The following is a 12,367-nucleotide window of genomic DNA, read 5'->3' as shown; positions in this document are numbered from 1 at the left end:
TGTGTAAGGCCCTGGGTTTGATCCTCAGCAACACACACACACACACACACACACACACACACACACACACACACACACAATTGAAAACAGCACAAAAACTTCCTTTTCCTGGAACCTCATTTGTAATCAGATGCTTCAAGTCTAAGCAGAGCATCTCCTTCCCAGTCACTGGTTGCCCCAAAACTCACTGAAGGAAAAAATGATTGCAAACTCTCTCTCTTTTGAGAAATGTATGGCCACAGAAGTTGCTGATAATGCTCTGGATGAAGTGTGGAAAGGTTATGTGGTCCACATCAGTGGTGAGGACATGAAGATTTCCCCATGAAAACCTGTGTATCTGCTATTAACTATGTTCCTGATACAGACTAAATAAAACTAGATGAAAAAAGCACAAATCTTGTCAGTATTGCATTGCAATTTCCAATCTCAGTGTTCTTAATTTGGTTATTGTGAAAAAAAATGGGAGGGGTGAATATTCTTGTGTTGATACTGATGTGCCACTTCACCTAAGGCTAGTAGAATTCAGACTTTTCAATCCCTGTAAAGATGATATCTGCTTTGTGAGAAAGCTCTGGAATAAAGAAAGTAAGAAACCTAAGACCAAAGCACCCACAATTCCATGTCTTGTTACTCCATGTACATGATTACTCAAACATTAGCATGTTATTCAGAAAATAACCACATGGAAAACCACATGGTGAGAAAAAATAAGGAAGACACTGCAGACTATGCTAAACTCCTGGCCAAGAGAAAGAAGGATATCAAAGAAAAATACCAGAAACAGATCATAAAGAGGAGTGTGTCTGCTGTGAGAAGTGTTACTTCCAGTCAAAAATAAGATTTTCTAAGAATAATAATAAAAATCAGACATTTAATAAGAATAAATAAGATCAAATATTTAAGGAGAGTCTCATAAAGATTTTGGATATTGGAAGTTTGAGATTCTGACTTTAAAGTGATCTTTGGATTTGCTTCAAGTAAATGAAAGACAACTTTGAAAACACAGTTGACCCTATGTCCAAGGGTTCCATACCCATGGATCCAAGTAACTGTGAATTGAAAATATTTGGAAAAAAAACACTGCATCTAGCATTAGAGGCATCACAATACCTAATTTCAAATTACACTATAGTGACATAGTAACAAAAACAGCATGGTACTGTCATAAAAACAACATGTAAACCAATGGAATAAAATAGAAGTCACAGAGACAAACCCATACAGCTACAGTTATCTGATCCTTGACAATGACACCAAAAACTTACATTGGAGAAAAGACAAACTTTTTAACAAGTGATACTTAGGCAAATTGAATAGCCATATATAGAAGAATGATACTGGTTCCCTATCTCTTACCTTACACTAAAGGCAACTCAAATGGATCAAAGACCTAAGAACAGAACAGAAATTTTGCAATTGCTGGAAGAAAATATATGGTCAAAATTCCAACATATAAATGTAAGCATTGACTTCCTTAATAAGAACTCCTAAAGCTCAAGAAAAAAAAAACAAGAATCAATAAATGGGATGGCATCAAATTTAAAAAGCTTTGCACAGCAAAGAAAACAATGAATAGCAGAAAGAGAGAGCCTACAGAATGGGAGAAAAATCTTCATCAACTTCTCTTTCCACAAAGGATTAATACTCAGAAAATATGATCAACTTAAAACTCAAGAAACACTCAAAACGAATAATCCAATCAATAAATGGGCAAGTGAACTAAACAGACATATCTCAAAAGAAGTGCAAATGACCAACAAAAATATGAACAAATGTTCAACATCTTTAGCAAACCTGAAATACATATTGAAACTACAAAGAGATTCTTTTCGTTCCAGTTGGAATGCAACCATCAAGAGCACAAATAATAAAAATTCTGGCAAGGATGCAGGGGGCAGGGGAAATAACTTTTTATACCACTGGTGGGACTGTAAATTCGTCCAACCACTATGGATATCACTATTGTGGTTCCTTAAAAGACTAGAAATGGAACCACCATATGACCTATTTATACAACACCTAAGTATTTATCCAAAAGAATTAGTCACCACACTATAGTGATACCATACACACCCATGTTTATAGCAGCACAATTCACAATAACCAAATTATGAAAACAGCCTCAGCATCCGTCAACAGATGAAAGGATAAAGAAATGTGGTACATATACAAAATGGAGTCTTATTCAGTCATATAAACTAACAAATTTATGTCATTTTCAGGAAAATGGATAGAACTGTGGAGCACCATGTTAAACAAAATAACAGACTCAGAAAGTTAAAAGTGGTATGTGGAAATTGGAGAGAAAAAAGGAAAACAAAATTGGTCTTATGAAAATAGAAGGGGAAAAAAAAAAGCAGGAAAAAAAAAATAGAAGGGAGACCAGTAGTGCAGAGGAAAGGAATGTGGGGTACAGGAAAAGAGGAAGGGGAGTTGCGGAATGAAATCAATTAAATTATGCTTTATGCATAAACAAATATGTCACATTGAACCCCACTATTACATATAATTTCGCACCAATAAAACATGTTTTAAATTGCATCTGTACTGAACATTGCTTTTTTGTTATTTTTCCCTTAATAATACAGTATAGCAACTATGTACATGCATTTACATGGTATTAAAAGTAACCTAGAGAATATTTAAATTATACAGGAGGAAGTGTGTAGGTTATATGCAAATACTATACCATTTTTACATAAGGAACTTGAGCATCTGTGGATTGGGGTATCTATGTTGGGTCTTGGAACCATTCTCCCATGGATACAGAGCAATGATTGTAACTATAGGGTACAGTGAACTACAAAAATTACTTTTCAAATTTGAAAGAGACACAAGAAAGATGTCTAGAAATTTTAATAATACAATAATTAAGCTTATACTGGAGTTGTTAATGTGAACAGCGTCTGTAGGGGAGTTGTGTAATGTGTTTATTAAGCTCATTACTTCAATTCAGCTCCAGGGGAAGCATTGGCCTTTTACCAGATCATCTTCCCAGTCACAATATCAGAATCCAAGGGCATAATGTTAGTGGTTCTGGGACAATCAGTATACCCAACAGTGATAACAATATCTCCAACACAGGGACAAAATCCTTATTCCTTATACACTGTATACTGCTGGGGGTCTGCAGATTTTATTCAAATGATCTCGTTCTGATCTGCACTCATATAATTCTAATGACCCCCCAATCCAGAAAATTGGAAAATAGTATTTCCTAGACACAAGAGATAGGTATAGAAGAATTGACTGTTGAATACTAGTTCAGCTTACTAGAGGGAAAATAGAAGTGACTGGCTGGTCCATTTACCCAAATTGTCTCTGATTCTGCTTCAGTGGGATGCCTTTCTTACTCTGTGTCCATCATTTGATCCTGTAAGAAGCCTGGGAGAAAAGAGAAGTTACCTAACCTGAGGCTAAATACTTAACACATAAGTTCTCTACCTCCAGCCATGACACTAAAAGCACTTGGGGCTGGGCTTGGTGGTGCACACCTATAATCCCAGCAGCTCGGGAGGCTGACAGGGAATCACAAGTTCAAAGCGAACCTCAGCAACTCAGTGAGGCCCTACACAACTTAGTGAGATTCTGTCTCAATAAAAAATAAAAAAGCCTGGGAATGTGGCTCATTGGCTAAAGTGCCCCTGGGTTAAGTCCCCAGTAAAAAAAAAAAAAAAAAACTGCTACTAATATAAATATTGATGACAAGAAAAATGCATTTTTTAAAAAGTAAGCCAGAAAAATATAATGCTCAACCAAGATACCACATTAATGAAATATTGTTATTTATTATAGTGTATAAAGTTATAAAGCCAAAAATAGAATTCTTTTGTAGATTTCTATTACTACACTTAGTAGGTTATAAGACACTTTAAAGGAAAAAACTTTACATGTCATTATCTACTTTTGTTTTGTTTTTTAGAGTACTGGGTATTGAACTCAGGGATGCTCTATCACTGAGTTACATCCCCAGCCCATTTTTAATTCTTTTTTTTTTTTTTTTTTTTTTTTTTTTTTTTTGAGACAGGGTCTCACTAAGCTACCCAGGCTTAGTGAATTTGCCATCCCCCTGCCTCAGCTTCCTGAATCACTGGAATTACAGGCATGTGCCACCATACCAGGGTGCTATATTGTAGTATCTTTAATGACACTCCTTTTCTTGTTTTTGAACAGGGATGCCCTTCCCCACCTCCCACCCCTCCCACCACCACTTCCCATTTTCATTTTGTGCTAGGTCCCAAAGGTTATATACTTTTGTGGAGTGGAGATAAGAAAGAGGATATAGGAAAAAGATTCTACAGAACATGAAGAAAGATGAGATTCCTTGACACTTTAGATGCTGTGGAATAGAATCAGGTTGAGGAGGACTAATGGCTGAGACTGAGTGGCATTCCTAAGGAATTCAATCAGACTCCAAATTCCCAGGAACATGGGAAAATCCCATTTCAACTACGCTCTAAACTCTCTCAGTGCATTCTATGCTGCCTTCCGTACTGGACCCATAATCCACCTACCACCTCTAAAGTGACAGGCAGCCTAATTCAGGGTCTTTTACAACTGGCTCCAGGCTAATGAGAGTCACAATCAAATATGGAGACAGTTACATGGAGCAAGAAGGAAAGCACATATCGAGATCTACCCTGAAACCATAGTGCCTGACTTAGATCTATGTCCTGTACCTCCACCCTACACAAATACAGGCATACACATACTCACACACTTGTACACACATGCACACACCATGTATGCACAGAACCAACAACCTTCTCTTATAGAAATTCAGGCCTCTGGTTGTTCCTTCCTGTCCATAGGAAAGAATCCAGGCAAACTAGAAAGCACTCCTTCCTCTACTTAAGCTTATATTTAGAGAGTTTTGAAAGAACCAGGGATATAAGGATATTAGTAGCAAATGATGACTTTAAAAAAATTTTTAAATAGTTTGTTGTATTTAGTTATACATGATAGCAGAATGCATTTTGATTCATTGTACACAAATGGGGTACAACTTTTTATTTCTCTGGATGTATACAATGTAGTCACACCACTCATGTAATCTTCCATATACATAGCGTAATGATGTTTGTCACATTCTACCATCTTTCCATCCCCCATCCCCTTCCCTCCCCTCCTTTCCCTCTACACAATCCAACATTCCTCCATTCTTCACTTATGCCCTCCCACTGCCTGCCGTTATGTATCAGCATCTGTTTATCAGAGAAAACATTTGGCCTTTGGTTTTTTTGGATTGGCTTATTTCACTTAGCATGATATTCTCCAGTTCCATTCATTTACCTGCAAATGCCATGATTTTGTTCTTTTTTAATGCTGAGTAATATTCCATTGTGTATATGTATCACATTTTCTTTATCCATTCATCAATGGAAGGTCATCTGGGTTGGTTCCATAGTTTCAACATTGTAAATTGAGCTGCTATAAACATTGATGTAACTGGGTCACTGTAGCATGCTGATTTTAAGTCCTTTGGGTATAAATCAAGGAGTAGGATAACTGGGTCAAATGGTGGTTCCATTCCAAGTTTTCTTAGGAATCTTCATATTGCTTTCCAAAGTGATTGCACCAATCTGCAGTCCCACCAAGAAGGTATGAGTGTACCTTTTACCCCACATCCTCACCAACAATTATTATTGATTATATTCTTGATCATTTACATTCTGACTGGAGTGAAATGAAATCTTAGAGCAGTTTTTGATTTGCATTTCTCTAATTGCAAGAGATGATGAACATTTTTTCATATGTTTGTTGATCAATTATATTTCTTCTGTGAAGAGTCTGTTCAGTTCCTTAGCCCATTTGTTGATTGGGTTATTTGGTTTATTTGGTGTTCAGTTTTTTGAGTTCTTTATATATCTTGGAGACTAGTGCTCTAAGATGATGACTTTTATTGTTGTTAATTCCCAAAATGTAGTTTGACTATGTTTCTTCTCTTACATACACACACAAATGTATATGTATATAAACATACACACACAACATATGTAGTATTTAGTGATTTCCAGGTTCCTCAGATCTTGGCAGGATTATGTTGTGTATTACCTATTATAGATATTGTAGATGGTGTGTGTGCATATATATCTCACATGCAAATTCCTGATGCTACAGATCCACTCTCAATCCTCTCCCTATCTGTGTTCTGGGACCTCACTATTCTCCTGCTTGTGTGTGTGTTCCACCACTGGAAGGTGATGAGCAAGGACAGGAGACAGAAGAATGGGCAGGCAGGGTATGTAGTCCTCCTACTCTCTCCTGCCTGCTATTGAGGGCATCTCTGTCCTACCACAGACCACAGACAGTTGCTCCTGTCAGCTTCATTCTACTCTTACTAGGAACTGAAAATCACTCCCTCCCCTTTCTCCTTCATACCCAGGCAGGTAAAAACTCCAGGTTGCTACCCTAGGATGCTGTATTACCACATATTTGTTTCCTTTAAACCTACTCACTCTTTGGAAATAACTCTTTATTTAAGTGATCCTGAATCATCTCAGTTGAGATCCTATGGGGATATTCACTGATATGAATATATAATGCAAATACCCTGTAAAATGTTCTAATAAAATTAAAAGTTAAGTTTCCTGATAATTTGAACCCATTCCCTCTCCTTGAGGTAATTCCTTTCTTAAAGCTAAGCACATAAAATTAATTTCATTAATCTCATTGGTGCCCATCTTCACTAGAACTTTGCAGAAAGAAAACCAACAAATCAACAACAGTGGCTCCTCCAAGACTCCACAGAGACACTTCTTCACCCCTCCCTACCTTAACTGCCCTTCACAACTACCTTTTCGGTCCCCCTGGGTGGTTGAATCTCTCATTCCCTGGAGCCTAAGCCCTCCTGTGGTAAGGGGTCCAAGTGCTTGCCTAGCATCCTTGCCAAGTTTCCGCAGTCCAGGCACATGGTCACATGTTTCCATCCATACCACACAATCATCCTGATGAATTCAATGCCCAGGGCAAAGGCAGCTGTATAACCTATGAGACCCAGCACAAAATGAAAATGGGAAGCACTGTGTGTGTGTGTGTGTGTGTGTGTGCGCGCGCGCATGCATGGTTGTCCTTGTTCAAAAAGCAAGAAAAGGTGTCATTGAAGATACTAAAATGGGGCTGGGGTTGTAACTCAGTGGTAGAGCCCTGGGTTTGATTCTCAGCACCACACATAAATAAAATGAAACAAAGGTTCATCAACAACTAAAACAATGTTTTTTAAAAAAAGATACTAAAATGTAGCAACCTGGTGTGATGGCACATACCTATAATCCCAGTAATTTAGGAGGCTGAGGCAGGAGGATGACAAATTCACTAAGCCTGGGCAGTTTAGTGAGACTCCATGTAAATAAATAAAGAAATAAAGAAATAGGGACTGGGGACGTAGCTCAGTGATAGAGCATCCCTGGGTTCAATCTCTAGTACTCCAAAACAAACAAAAAAAGATACTAAAATGAAAATTTTTTTCCTTTAAAGTATCTTATTACTGACCAAGAAGCAACAGAAGTGTACAAATTGCAAAAGTATTCTATTTTTTACTTCATAACTTTATACACTACAATAAACAATAATATTTCATTAATGTGGTATCTTGGTTGAGTATAATATTTTTCTGGCTTTCTTTTCTTGAAATTCATTTGTCATGTCATCAATATTTATAGTGGTAGTAATTTTCTTTTTTTTTTTTGGTACTGGGGACTTAACCCAGGGATACTCAACCAGTGAACCACATCCCCAGCCCTTTTTATATTTTATTTTGAGATAGGGTCTCACTAAGTTGTGTAGGGCCTCATTGAGTTGCTGAGGCTGACTTTGAACTTGTGGTCTTCCTATGTTAGCCTCCGGAGCCACTGGAATTACAGGCATGCACCAACACCCCGGATAAGTAGTAATTTTTTTAAAAATCAATTTTTCATTGACACATTTGAAAGTTATATCAGTTGCTCTTCAACACAAGATGGCAAATAATTTTTATAATTTTAAATTTTGAGAAGGATCTTTCTACTGGGATAACTTGTTGGGACTGTTAAGAGAATTTTATAAACTGTGACAACATTTGGCTAAATTTCTGATAAATTAACTCAAAAATATAAATCTTAGTACATCTAGGACTGGTGTTTTAGGCAACAATTTTTCTAAAAAGATTTAACTGCTTATACAACATGGTTGCATTTAAGGTATACAATTTCAAATGCAAAATTATACAATGGCATTTTAATGTTTCCTGTTAGACATCCTATAATTTGTGGAAGTTGAATGAGACAGAAAATGGCTTCATGGTTTGTGTATATACACTTATTTATGCGTTACAGCTATATCATAGGATGTTCAATCACCAGGATGTTAATTTCAAATATTCTTTTTCACTAATAATTCATGTATGTGAAGTTTTATATGAAAATAGTGTTCTCTTTCATTAAATGTGACAGTAGTTCATCTTAATTTCTATTTTAAGTCTGTGGAAATTTACTTTGCAATGTGGCAGCAGTTTCCTAAACATATACTCTAAACTCTGAAGAATTTTGGTGTATCTCCTTGATAGACTTCATTGCAATGTCTTTGTTGCATATTTGTTTTGTAGTAAAGGTACGATTTTTCACTAACAGAATTCTGCCTGCTAATAGTTTAGATCTTGAATGTCTCTGAAACGTCCTCATGCTGAAGACTTGGTCCCAGGCTGGCAGTGTAGGGGTTAGGAGGCCTAAAAGGAGGTCTTTAAGTCACTGGAGTGTACCCTAAAGGGGATTATGAGACCCTGGCCCCCTTCCTGCCCTCTTTTTCTTCTTATTAGGTAAACAGGTTTGCTTTGCCACTTGATTATGCCATAATGGGCTACCTCAGCACAGGTCAAAATCAACAGGGCCCATCAATCATGGACTGGAACCTCTAAAACTGTGAGCCAGAATAAACCTTTTCTTTTTATAAATTGATTATCTCAGGTGTTTGTTACAGTGACAGAAAGCTGACTGACATACTACCTGAGTATGGGTAGTTTTTTCCTGAATTCCAGGGCAGAGACCTAATATTTGTACACTGGGATGGGATCTGGGGCTTCATGGTAAGACACTTTCCACTGGGTCCCATCACATCCCCTTCTTTCTTTGAGTCATGACCACTAGCTCCATCACTGCTGCTTCTACTGCTGCTGCCACCAGATCCAACACTGCTGCAGGTTCATATTCTAGCCCTGATTATCTCTTCAGTGTCCTACAGTGTCTCAGACTACCCCAGGTGTGCATGTCTGCCGGGGTAGTTAGGCTGCTGCTGGGCATGCATGTGGGTCTATCTATCTCCTCTGCTTATATGCTCCTGTGTCTATGGAATTTTATTTATAGAACACAAGTCCATAGATAAAGTTATACAAATTTTAAGATGGCAGCTGCAGAGAAGTAAACCAAGCAATGAACCCCTTTTATAGAGCTTAACCCTGTGTGACTACACAGGTCATATACCCATGAAGCCAGGCCTGGTCTAATGGGATGCCATATCAGAAAAGTGCCATGTAATTAGTCATTCAAACATGGATGGTTTTTAAAGTGTGGGACACATTATTAATTATATAAGTCAGGGTTCTCTAGAGAAATAGAATCAACAGGAAGTATGACTATAAAAAGGGAATTTATTAGATTGTCTTACATGACCAGAAGCTGGATAGTCCAAAACGGCTGACAGCTAGAGAGCTGGAAGAACCAGCAGCTGTGCAGTCCAAGATTCAGAAGCCCCAGAACAAGAAAGACCAACAGTGCTACTCTTCTAGTCCAAGACCAAGGCTATCCTCAGACAATTGAAGCATCGATCAAGAACCTGTTCAAGAAGAGTCAAGCTTGCATCTGCATCTGCTTCCTTGTTCTTCCAACTTTTATTCCAACCTATTGGGTAGTGCCACCCATGCTTAGGGAGGGGCTCCACTTCAGTTCACTATCCCACATTCCAATCATTCCTAGACATGCCCTCACAGATACACTCAGAGGCCTCTTAATCATCAGCATCTCTTAATCCAACCAAGTTGACAATTCAAATTATCCATTACCTTAATAATCACACTGGAGCAGCAGGTGCAAACCAGGCATCTCCTGGACAACCTACCACAGCTAGCCAGCTACCTCTTCCACACAAAAGGCTCATAGTTTCTTCCCTGTTCACTATGAGTGATCTTCACTTTAGTTACAGACCAACTGTACACATTGGAGAGTATACCTAGAGGTGCTCCCCATCAGAAACTTAAACTATGATATCTTATCCATTTCCTCTCTGTCCCTCTTCTTCTTGCATGTTCTTCTCTGCATTTGTAACCATTCACAGCCTTTAAAGACCAGAAACACTTGTTTCCTGTGTGAATTTTGCCCAATCTTTTTGTCTTCTGTCATCCTCATTGCCCTTCTGGCCCAGCCTGGGCCCCAGCATCCATACCCTGATTGTCTCAGGGGTTCTTTCAACGGCCTGGATCTCCATCTTTCCATTCAACATGCCCAGAAAAACCTGAGCTCCTAGAAACATCCCCACAAGTCCTGTCTCTGCTTCTCTACCTGGATTGACAGGGATTCTAGAGAAATATCCACAATTCTGTCATTGTGAATCCACAGTTTTCAATCTCAGCTGAATACACTAGAATCCTTGAATTCACAGTTTACCTTGGCACTCTTAAAGGTCATGCCTCAGATCTATAAGATGTAGGACTGGGGTGGGGGAAAATCTAGTGCCTTTGCTAATTTCTTCAGGGGAGTTCGTCATATATGGTAAAATCTATAATCTTTGCCACAGAGACCAGCTTTCAGGATTTGGTTTTCACTTTGGCTTGCCTTTCAGCCCTGTTCAGTCTCCCTCTTTGGTTCTAAAGTGTTGGGAGAATTCTGTTTCCTGATGCTCCACACTGATCAGAATGAACCAAATATTTGAATCTGATGTCAGCTTATGTGTTTCCATCTTCTCTTGAGGGGCTTCAGACTAGATGGTCCCCATCTCCACTCTTGCTTGGTAGTCCTCTCTCAATTGCTTCAGGATAGACAAAGTCACATGCCATGTTCTGCCTTTGAGAAGTGGGTATTTGTGTCAATCCTATTGTCCCTACTGATGACAGAGAGAAGTCCTGCTCTCTGCATAGGCTGACAGCTACCAACCATGCTTTGGTTTTCCAAGGAAACAGAATATTGCAGAGGACAGGAGGAGGAGTAGGCCTAGGGTCTAGGTTTGAGATCTTATCTAGTCTTCATGGCTTAGTACCCCCAGAAATGAATATATCCTTTATTTACAATGGATTGCTTATCTCTCAAATGTCACTTATAGTGTTAGCTGCCTTGGGTTTGGGAAGGAATGTTCACTTAAGTTCCTCTGCAGGATTAAAGTACTTCCCTGTACCAGTTCCCAAGTTCTGAAACCCTACTCTCTTCCAGACACTTTTCAGTCCCACAACAAGCCTGAACAGGGCAGCTGACTAGCCATGCTAGCCTTCAGCTAAGAATAAATCCTACATCAGGGTTTTAGCAAGATGGGCAGTGAAATATCTCCTCATAGGTGAAGTTGTTATTTTCTGGGAATCTGCTTGGGAATATAATTAAGGAGCTGTTAGATTCTTTTATCAAATATTCTTCTTAAAAATACTTTAAAAAATTTGTGATAGAACACAATAATTGTACATATTTATGAGATTCAGTGTGGTATTTCAATACATGTAAATAACACATAGTAATCAAATCAGAGTCCTTGGCATAGCACCATCATCTCAAATATTTATCATTTTTTTGTGCTGGGAGTATGCAAAATTCTCTCTACTAGATATTTTGAAGTATCCAGCTAATTTTTGTCAACTGTAGTTATCCTACTGTCCTATAGAACAAAATGTCTTTTAATATCTGTTTTCTAAAAGTAAGAGAGCACTTCTCATTAGCATCAGAGGACCTCAGGGCTCATCTCTGAGTCAGAGAGGTGAGACAAACCCTATTCCACTAGAAGCCCCTGGCAAGGAAGCAGCAAAGACATGCACCACTCTTGCTTTCTGAAGGGCTCAAAATCTTGCTATCCAAAGACAATGACAATTCTGGTGATGATAGAATCTCCTTGTTATCCAATGACACCATAAAGAATCTTTTCAAATTCAACTGATAGTATGGTTTGGATGTGCAGTGTCTCTCAAAAACACATGCATTAATGCAGGCGGTGAAATGATTAAATTATGAGAGTCATATCCTATTCAATGGATCCACAATTTGAAAGGCCTACTGTACTGGGTGGAAACTATAGGCAGGTGGGGCATGGCTGGAGGAAGTAGGTTGCTGGGGGCATACCCTCAGTGATTATATCTTGTCCTCATTGCCCCTCCCTCTTTCACTGCTTCCTGGTAGTCGTCAGTGGAGTAGTTTTCCTTCACTGT

This window comes from Sciurus vulgaris (assembly GCF_902686455.1).
Source record: "Sciurus vulgaris genome assembly, chromosome: 4".
Lineage (NCBI taxonomy): Eukaryota > Metazoa > Chordata > Mammalia > Rodentia > Sciuridae > Sciurus > Sciurus vulgaris.
The sequence above is the reverse complement of the archived record's forward strand: the minus strand, read 5'-3'. Positions refer to the sequence as shown.